The 11,735-nt window shown below is 50.3% G+C and overlaps 1 long non-coding RNA gene across 1 annotated transcript; it reads right to left on the reverse strand.

Annotated features, from left to right (window-relative positions):
* Positions 1-613: 613 nt before the first annotated feature.
* On the reverse strand, positions 614-10,479 carry LOC138481514 (uncharacterized). The gene is made up of 2 exons (XR_011274259.1): positions 10,392-10,479; positions 614-1,265 (listed from the first exon to the last, which is right to left on the reverse strand). It is a non-coding gene; the product is annotated as an uncharacterized lncRNA (long non-coding RNA).
* Between the last annotated feature and the right edge of the window lie 1,256 nt (positions 10,480-11,735).

Raw genomic sequence — 11,735 nt, forward strand, 5'->3', positions numbered from 1 at the left:
CCCCCCAAACTATAAAAATCCAAAAGCAATCCAATGCTCAATCCAGCAAAAATCCCAAAACAATGCAATCCCCAAACAATCCTATAAAAATCCAAAACCAGTGCCATCCCTAAATAAATCCAAAAGCAACAGATTACATCTGGCTTCCTTTTGGCTTAATGCACCCGAAATATGTTATTTATAAATCCTTCCTCGTAGAAATCCAAAAGCAATGCAATCCCCAAATAAACCTTTTGAAATTCAAAAGCAATTAATGTAGTCACCAAATAATACTTTACAAATAAAAAAAACAAAGCAATCCTCAAAATATCCTTTAACAATATAGGCATTGTTTCGGTTTATGAGCTGGACTTTTTTTTTAGGAGTTTAACAAAAATAATGTTTACTATAATCCTGAAAAGAAATGCTTAAAAACACATTTGGTGCACCTTGTTGAATTGGGCTTTAAAAGCGTCACTGTGACTTAATTACTACCCATTTCACAGTGTTGCATTTTGAATTGCTTTAATAACAATAGTGATGACTTATTAGGTCACAGTCATTTAGGTAAAATGGCCATGAAAGTCAAGACCATGTAATGGCATATTAACTATATTTAAAAAGAAGCAACACATTTTTTTTCTTCCCACTATATTTATTAAAAAGAAGCAGAGGTTCAATCGGACACTGTGTACATAGCACAAAAACACGACTGTAACAATCCCAAAAACGGGTGCTTTACAATTTAAAAATAAAGGGTGAGAGGGGACCCAGAACCAGTCAGGTGGAATCCAGCCCAGGGAGCAAAGGTGAGAGGGGACACAGAACCAGTCCAGGGGGGGGGTCACACAAGTATACAGGCCCAGCCCAGGGAGCAAGCAAGTCGGTGGGGTCCAGCCCAGGGAGCAAGGGTGAGGGGAACCAGAACCAGTCCAGAAAGTCACACGAGTATCCAGGCCCAGTCCAGGGAGCAAGCGAGTCCGGTGGGGCCCAGCCACGGGAGAAAGTGAGTCCGGTGGGGTCCAGCCCAGGGAGCAAGGTTGAGAGGGGACACAGAACCAGTCCAGGGAGTCACACAATTATCCAGGCCCAGCCCAGAAAGCAAGTGAGTCAGGTGGGGTCCAGCCCAGGGAGCAAGGGAATGCCCAACTACACTGGTGTAGAAAAGACCAGGTCTGGCTCCTTCTTCATCCGGTAGTTCCCAATTTTATTTTGAAGGGCTTTTCTGTACTCGGATGCAGAGAGTATTGGAAAGCCCATTTCCCTGGCTTTAACATGGATAAATTCTGAAATGCAAAAAAAGATTTGTGTAAAAAGTTTGATAAGAGCAAGCAAAGTACAACTAGTCGCTGCTATAAACTTTATGAAACATAGCAACTAGGATGCAGGCTATGTGAGCAAAGCGGTTCATGATACGATCGTATATTTATATATCGTCTATACACAATGTGTTTCAAAGCGCTTCAAGGCAAGGGAGGGAACAAGGGAAAATACAATGACATTCTTACAGGCCATGAACAGTAAGGATGCGAAATTAACTAGTGTACTCGGCCTGACGACAATTCAGATTGTGCTAAGACATAGATATGATATGGCATTTATAACGCGCCTATACACAAGTGTATCAAGGCATGACGAGGCAAGGGAGGGGAAACTGAGGGAAGACAGACTACTAGGCCAGGTGACATTGAGATTGCGCAGGGGCAGAGGGAAGGGGAAAAGTGCATGGGGGGGGGGGGAGTGTGGAGCAGAGGAGAAATGGATAAATAGAAAATAAATAAATAATAAAGGCAACAAACAGTGGTAGTGCAGCCAACAAGTGGCAAGTGCTGGGATAAGACAGCAGACAGGGTGTGTCTGATAAATGCATAAAGATAAAGGGCGGGGGGGGCTGTATGGGTACAGATACAGACCCCAGTGCAAGGGGTGGCCCAGAGGCAGTGCGAGTGGGTGGCAGGGTGAGCAGGTACCAGGACTGGTCTAGATACCTCATCAGGTGTGACAGGGGAGAGGAAGGAGAGAAGAGGGGGGGCCCAAGAGATCAATTGTGAAGCAATGTGTGCACCAGCAAAATCAATCTCTAGTGTTCCATGTGAGAAAACAGTCAGGAAATGGATATCTACACACATGACACATACGCGCCAAACTCACTTCCCACCTAAGTTACCTTGGAATTTAGGAGGGATTGCAATGTGTATCATTTACAACGGCAACTGCCATTTCAATTGTATTCATTGCAATCCAGCACTTTGCATTTGAATAGTAATGGTTTGGAAAGATCCTTTGGTATATTTGGTCCCTGCGTTTATGTTAATCTCTTCTATTGTGGCATAGTTGAGTTAAGGATGCTGTGTTTAAAATATTGCTTTACTCTAACACCTGATTAATATTATTATCAGATGTAGATGTACATATTAACATTGGACTGATACAAGTCTGGGTTTGCCCTGAGCCCGAACCTGCGTTTGCAGATTATGCACAACTGTTTGAGAAAGTGCCCAACTCAATGAGCCATCTTATTAAATTGTCAATTGCCCCATCTAATTCATCAAGATGATGCATCCCTTGCATAAACTTTCTACCAAGAATGTTGTCCAGTGTTTTTTTCTGACTGTTGTGTTGTAGACTTATTTAAGAAACTCTGGGACAAACTTGGCATAGACAGTGAATATGTGCAGAAATTCTCTTTTTTTTTTTAGGAACCATTGCGACGATGCGCATACTGCATTAAAACTAGGAATTGCATTTTGTCGTGTTTCCATGCTGATAGTTTTCTTTAAAAGATGATGCTAATATAATATTTAATTATATTGACTAGAGATGGTTTGGATGTTATGCTTGTAACACAACACAACATCTGCCACTGCTGTGTCCAACAGTGTGATTCCACTGCAGTAGAAGAGTTGCCTATAGCCAGCATAAATAATGGTATCTCTATTTTTTTGTAGAGTAATAAATACCGCCCAAAAACAAGCACTGGCAATGCCAATAGTTTGGGCTTTTGTGTAGGCTTGGAAAGGCAGTTGCCAGGCAGGCACTGCCTTAGTGGCATTAACTGGCTATCAATGGTAGCAACTGCAAAATGGAGCGAGCATCTGGGCATATAACAGTAGTGCCTGGCAAATGCCTAATACTTATACACAAGCCAAAACTGTTGGCTTTGCCAATGCTTGTTTTCAACAGAACCACATATAGTGCTTATAAATTGAGTGGGCGGGGGCAGACCTGGTTAAGACATTTTTATTACACCAGTGGCCCATTTATAGCTTCAATTAAGGGGATCCAAGGAGTGTGTGTTTGGGGAGAGGTGGGTGGAAATGTTCCTTGTGGCTTTAATTTTCACATCCTGAATGGTAAACTATAAGTCCCAGAATGCAAAATAATGTCAACCTGAAAAATCTCTTTAACCCCACTGTATTTTCAGCGATTTAAGACATGCAAGAAGTTGTGTAATAAACAAAGGTAGATGTGCAGCTTCTTTGTCACAAACTTCCATTTGTGTTCTAATTGTCCTATCATGCACATGAAAGGCACTGCCACTGAAAAAGATACGTGTTTGCAACCTAAGCACCTCAATGACCTGTAGAGTGTGTGCGTGTGTGCCTAGGGAAACTGGCAGTGGGCACTATATAACTTGGTGACAGTTAGGTTCTATGGGACCTTCCATCACCTTTTCCCTTCTGGTATACAAAATATACAAAATAAATGTGTTTCCTTGCAAAGAGGTGCACCAAGCTTTTAACCTAAGAGGATTGGTTTTCCTTGTTTGGAGGTCTTGCCTTACAGGTTTAAGGATGTGTGGGTTAGGGAGGGGGGTTCATTACAAAACGAGAAAGAGAGTCTTAGGGCCTACCAAACCTTCAATAAAAAGCTTTAAACTGCCTGAGAGAGTTGGGGTGATTTTTGTGCCATTTGTGACGATCCCTAACCGGGCCAAACTTTTGTCACGCATTGCTGTTCCATCCCTTCCCATTCCCACTGTTGCTCGAGTATGCTTTACTCTTCTCTATGCACCTACTCCACCCCTCTACACCATACCCCTCTCTAACCCATCCAATGTCACCTCATCCCACTTAACCACACAATCTGCCTCTCTCACCTTCTGTTCCACACTACCATGCCCACCCCACCTCACCCATATCTACCAATACCAATCGAAGCTTAGGGGTCACATAGATAGGCTTTTGGTTATCAGCCCACACAAGAAGTCTGATTGTGCATGCTGCAACGCTATGCGGCAGTAACCAATCAAGATGGCTATTTCCGCAGCCCCCTCACCCCCAACCAAACACTATGCCCCACGGGCCCCTCACCCCCAACCAAACACTATGCCCCATGGCCCCCACCCCCAACCAAACACTATGCCCCCTGTCCCTCACCCCCCAAGCAAACACTATGCCCCCTGTCCCTCACCCCCAACCAAACACTATGCCCCATGGCCCCCTCACCCCCAACCAAACACTATGCCCCATGGCTCCCACCTCCAACCAAACACTATGCCCCCTATCCCTCACCCCCAACCAAACACTATGCCCCATGGCCCCCTCACCCAAACCAAACACTATGCCCCATGGCCCCCTCACCCCCCTAACCCCCAACCAAACACTATGCCCCATGGCTCTCACCTCCAACCAAACACTATGCCCCCTGTCCCTCACCCCCCAACCAAACACTATGCCCCCTGTCCCTCACCCCAACCAAACACTATGCCCCCTGTCCCTCACCCCCCAACCAAACACTATGCCCCCTATCCCTCACCCCCAACCAAACACTATGCCCCATGGGCCCCTCACCCAAACCAAACACTATGCCCCATGGCCCCCTCACCCCCCTAACCCCCAACCAAACACTATGCCCCATGGCTCCCACCTCCAACCAAACACTATGCCCCCTGTCCCTCACCCCCCAACCAAACACTATGCCCCCTATCCCTCACCCCCAACCAAACACTATGCCCCATGGCCCCCTCACCCAAACAAAACACTATGCCCCATGGCCCCCTCACCCCCTAACCCCCAACCAAACACTATGCCCCATGGCTCCCACCTCCAACCAAACACTATGCCCCATGGCCCCCTCACCCCCAAACACTATGCCCCATGGCCCCCTCACCCCCAAACACTATGCCCCATGGCTCCCAACCCCAAACAAACACTATGCCCCATGGCCCCCTCACCCCCAACCAAACACTATGCCCCATGGCCCCCTCACCCCCAACCAAACACTATACCCCAAACACACTCTCAAGCATGCACCCATACAGACCCGAACCCCCGCCCCCAACGCAGCACACACATTCTCAAGCATGAACCATACAGACCCGAACCCCCCGCCCCCAACGCAGCACACACATTCTCAAGCATGCACCCATACAGACCCGAACCCCCCACCCCCCCAACTCAGCACACACACATGCACCCTTACAGACCCGAACCCCCACCCCCCAACTCAGCACACACACATGAACCCATACAGACCCGAACCCCCCACCCCCCAACTCAGCACACACACATGCACCCATACAGACCCAAACCCCCCACCCCCAACTCAGCACACACACATGCACCCATACAGACCCGCACCCCCCACCCCCCAACTCAGCACACACACATGCACCCATACAGACCCGAACCCCCCAACCCCCAACTCAGCACACACACATGCACCCATACAGACCCGCACCCCCCAACTCAGCACACACACATGCACCCATACAGACCCAAACTCCCCACCCCCCAACTCAGCACACACACATGCACCCATACAGACCCGCACCACCCACCCCCCAACTCAGCACACACACATGCACCCATACAGACCCGAACCCCCCACCCCCCAACTCAGCACACACACATGCACCCATAAAGACCCGAACCCCCCACCCCCAACTCAGCACACACACATGCACCCATACAGACCCGAACCCCCACCCCCCAAATCAGCACACACACATGCACCCATACAGACCTGAACCCCCACCCCCCAAATCAGCACACACAGACCCGAACCCCCCAACCCCAACTCAGCACACACACATGCACCCATAAAGACCCGAACCCCCACCCCCCAACTCAGCACACACACATGCACCCTTACAGACCCGAACCCCCACCCCCCAACTCAGCACACACACATGCACCCATACAGACCCAAACCCCCCACCCCCCAACTCAGCACACACACATGCACCCATACAGACCCGCACCCCCCACCCCCCAACTCAGCACACACACACATGCACCCATACAGACCCGAACCCCCCACCCCCCAACTCAGCACACACACATGCACCCATACAGACCCGCACCCCCCAACTCAGCACACACACATGCACCCATACAGACCCAAACCCCCCACCCCCCAACTCAGCACACACACATGCACCCATACAGACCCGCACCCCCCAACTCAGCACACACACATGCACCCATACAGACCCAAACCCCCCACCCCCCCAACTCAGCACACACACATGCACCCATACAGACCCGAACCCCCACCCCCCAAATCAGCACACACACATGCACCCATACAGACCTGAACCCCCACCCCCCAAATCAGCACACACAGACCCGAACCCCCCAACCCCAACTCAGCACACACACATGCACCCATAAAGACCCGAACCCCCACCCCCCAACTCAGCACACACACATGCACCCTTACAGACCCGAACCCCCACCCCCCAACTCAGCACACACACATGCACCCATACAGACCCAAACCCCCCACCCCCCAACTCAGCACACACACATGCACCCATACAGACCCGCACCCCCCACCCCCCAACTCAGCACACACACATGCACCCATACAGACCCGAACCCCCCACCCCCCAACTCAGCACACACACATGCACCCATACAGACCCGCACCCCCCAACTCAGCACACACACATGCACCCATACAGACCCAAACCCCCCACCCCCCAACTCAGCACACACACATGCACCCATACAGACCCGCACCCCCAACTCAGCACACACACATGCACCCATACAGACCCAAACCCCCCACCCCCCCAACTCAGCACACACACATGCACCCATACAGACCCGCACCCCCCACCCCCCAACTCAGCACACACACATGCACCCATACAGACCCGAACCCCCCACCCCCCAACTCAGCACACACACATGCACCCATAAAGACCCGAACCCCCCACCCCCAACTCAGCACACACACATGCACCCATACAGACCCGAACCCCCACCCCCCAAATCAGCACACACACATGCACCCATACAGACCTGAACCCCCACCCCCCAAAAAAGCACACACAGACCCGAACCCCCCAACCCCAACTCAGCACACACACATGCACCCATAAAGACCCGAACCCCCACCCCCCAACTCAGCACACACACATGCACCCTTACAGACCCGAACCCCCACCCCCCAACTCAGCACACACACATGCACCCATACAGACCCAAACCCCCCACCCCCCAACTCAGCACACACACATGCACCCATACAGACCCGCACCCCCCACCCCCCAACTCAGCACACACACATGCACCCATACAGACCCGAACCCCCCACCCCCCAAATCAGCACACACACATGCACCCATACAGACCTGAACCCCCACCCCCCAAATCAGCACACACAGACCCGAACCCCCCAACCCCAACTCAGCACACACACATGCACCCATAAAGACCCGAACCCCACCCCCCAACTCAGCACACACACATGCACCCTTACAGACCCGAACCCCCACCCCCCAACTCAGCACACACACATGCACCCATAAAGACCCGAACCCCCACCCCCCAACTCAGCACACACACATGCACCCTTACAGACCCGAACCCCCACCCCCCAACTCAGCACACACACATGCACCCATACAGACCCGCACCCCCCAACTCAGCACACACACATGCACCCATACAGACCCAAACCCCCCACCCCCCAACTCAGCACACACACATGCACCCATACAGACCCGCACCCCCCAACTCAGCACACACACATGCACCCATACAGACCCGAACCCCCCACCCCCCAACTCAGCACACACACATGCACCCATAAAGACCCGAACCCCCCACCCCCAACTCAGCACACACACATGCACCCATACAGACCCGAACCCCCACCCCCCAAATCAGCACACACACATGCACCCATACAGACCTGAACCCCCACCCCCCACATCAGCACACACAGACCCGAACCCCCCAACCCCAACTCAGCACACACACAAACATGCACCCATACAGACCCGAACCCCAACTCAGCACACAAAAAACATTCAAATCAAAACATTCATACACATCCGACACCCCCCCCGCATCTCAACATACGCACAAAATACATTAAAATTCCAACATTCATACACATCCGACACCCCCCCATCCCCGCATCTCAACATACACATAAAATGCATTCAAATTCCAACATTCATACACATCCGACACCCCCCCGCATCTCAACATACACTCAAAATACATTAAAATTCCAACATTCATACACATCCGACACCCCCTCCACCCCCGCATCTCAACATACACACAAAATACATTAAAACACAAACATTCATACACACCCCCTTCCCCCCCCACCCCCGCATCTCAACATACACTCAAAATACATTAAAATTCCAACATTCATACACATCCGACACACCCCCCACCTCCGCATCTCAACATGCACACAAAATACATTAAAATTCCAACATTCATACACATCCGACACACCCCCCACCTCCGCATCTCAACATGCACACAAAATACATTAAAATTCCAACATTCATACACATCCGACCCCCCCACCTCCGCATCTCAACATGCACACAAAATACATTAAAATTCCAACATTCATACACATCCGACACACCCCCCACCTCCGCATCTCAACATGCACACAAAATACATTAAAATTCCAACATTCATACACATCCGACACACCCCCCACCTCCGCATCTCAACATGCGCACAAAATACATTAAAATTCCAACATTCATACACATCCGACACACCCCCCACCTCCGCATCTCAACATGCACACAAAATACATTAAAATTCCAACATTCATACACATCCGACACACCCCCCTCCCCCCGCATCTCAACATGCACACAAAATACATTAAAATTCCAACATACACATCCGACCCCCCCCCGCATCTCAACATGCACACAAAATACATTAAAATTCCAACATTCATACAGATCCGACACACCCCCCACCCCCGCATCTCAACATGCACACAAAATACATTAAAATTCCAACATTCATACACATCCGACACACCCCCCACCTCCGCATCTCAACATGCACACAAAATACATTAAAATTCCAACATTCATACACATCCGACACACCCCCCACCTCCGCATCTCAACATGCACACAAAATACATTAAAATTCCACCATTCATACACATCCGACACACCCCCCACCTCCGCATCTCAACATGCACACAAAATACATTAAAATTCCAACATTCATACACATCCGACACACCCCCACCTCCGCATCTCAACATGCACACAAAATACATTAAAATTCCAACATTCATACACATCCGACACACCCCCCACCTCCGCATCTCAACATGCACACAAAATACATTAAAATTCCAACATTCATACACATCCGACACACCCCCCACCTCTGCATCTCAACATGCACACAAAATACATTAAAATCCCAACATTCATACACATCCGACACACCCCCCACCTCCGCATCTCAACATGCACACAAAATACATTAAAATTCCAACATTCATACACATCCGACACACCCCCCCGCATCTCAACATGCACACAAAATACATTAAAATTCCAACATTCATACACATACGATCCCCCCCCGCATCTCAACATGCACACAAAATACATTAAAATTCCAACATTCATACACATCCGACCCCCCCCCGCATCTCAACATGCACACAAAATACATTAAAATTCCAACATTCATACACATCCGACACCCCCCCATCGCAACATACACACACAAACAAAGTAAAACAGACCCGACACACAAACACAAACAGACCACTTACCGGAGACGTGCTGGAACTGGAAGGCAGGTAAGCGGCAGGTAAGCAGGAACGCTGGAATCGTACTACGGCTGGCGTGGTCCAAGGCTGAAATGCCTTCCGGCATCAAGCCTTATGGACCACGCCAGCCGTAGTGCTGGCCCTCCATTGGGTCAGCACACACACACTACGTGGCTCGTAGGAGCTGCGTGGTGCATGTGTGCTGAGCCAATGACGGCCAGTGTTTTGTCCGGCCCGGAAGACAACAAAGACTCCATTAGGAAAGTCTTTGTGCTTCGCGGGCCGGACAAAAGAGCATGCCGGGCCGTATTGTGCACCCATGATGTAAACTGACACGTGTGTCTGTGTTACCTAACGACACGAACATAAATAAACGCGTGCTCACTTACCTTTTGTGTGGTATTTATCCTGTTTTTCGAGCCCACCAGCACCGCCGCCGTATCTTCTTCCGCCGCCATTGCTACCCACGTTGCCTGGTCCAACAAAAAAAAAAGCTCAATGCCCCTCCAAAACAAGCCGAAAACAGGCCGACTCCCATTGCAATGAGCAGAAAGTAACAGCGCTCACTCAAAACGAAGTGGTTAGGTCTCCAAAGTAAGAAATGCAACAGAATAGCATAACTATACATACACAGTGCTAAAATAAAATATTTTACAATAAGCTGCTGCTCACACAAGCAAATTTAACTCCACTCTCCTCAGAAACACTTTTTTTTAAAACACCCTCTGTAAGCAGCACAGTTAAATGATATTCTCTATTTATTTATTTAAATGATTTACTGTTCTTATATAGCGCCCAAAACTCTGAGGTGTCAAGGAGCTTTTACTTGATGATTACAGAGCAAAAGTACATACAATGCTTAAGGTTACATATATAAGTACATAAAGATTGGAAAATACATGGTGCCAGCCACATGTTGCATGGCAACCGGGAAGGGGGGGCGCATATAGACACACAGGCGACCAGGGAGAGGTGGGGAGCAAACGGACACACAGGTGACCAAGGGAGGGGCGGGGAACATACGGACACACAGGCGACCAAGGGGGGGGTGGGGAGCATATGGACACACAGGTGACCAGGGAGGGGGGTGGGGAGCATACAGACACACAGGCGACCAAGGGGGGGGAGCATACGGACACACAGGCGACCAAGGTGGGGTGAGGAGCATACAAACATACAAGCAACCAATGGGTAGTGTTGTGAGGAGCATACGGACACACAGGCGACCAAGGGGGGTGGGGTGGGGAGCATCTGGACACACAGGCAACCAAGGGGGGGTGGGGAGCGTACAGACACACAGGCGACCAAGGGGGGTTGAGGAGCATACGGATACACAGGCAACCAAGGGGGAAGGGGGGTTTGGGGAGCATACAGACAGGCGACCAAGGGGGGGGGAGCAGACGGACACACAGGTGACCAAGGGGGTGTGGGGAGCATATGGACATACAGGCGACCAAGGGGGGGTTGGGGAGCATACGGACACACAGACGACCGTCATGGACAGGGGTAGACAGGGCCTTAGGAGTTGGCCTTGTTAGGAGGGCCGGCCAAGCCTGCCGGCCTTCCCATTGGGCCAGATGTAGACAGCCCCAGCCAATCCCATACACCCAGCAGCACCGTGCCCAGCATCCTGGTGCAGGCAGTGGAAACAACCATCTTAGAATGGCAAAAATCCATGGACGTAAGGCAGCTAAAATGCAATGCGGCAACAAACAGAGCGTTATCAAAGCTCA

This window comes from Ambystoma mexicanum, chromosome 5p, assembly GCF_040938575.1.
Source record: "Ambystoma mexicanum isolate Mex_15411 chromosome 5p, UKY_AmexF1_1, whole genome shotgun sequence".
Lineage (NCBI taxonomy): Eukaryota > Metazoa > Chordata > Amphibia > Caudata > Ambystomatidae > Ambystoma > Ambystoma mexicanum.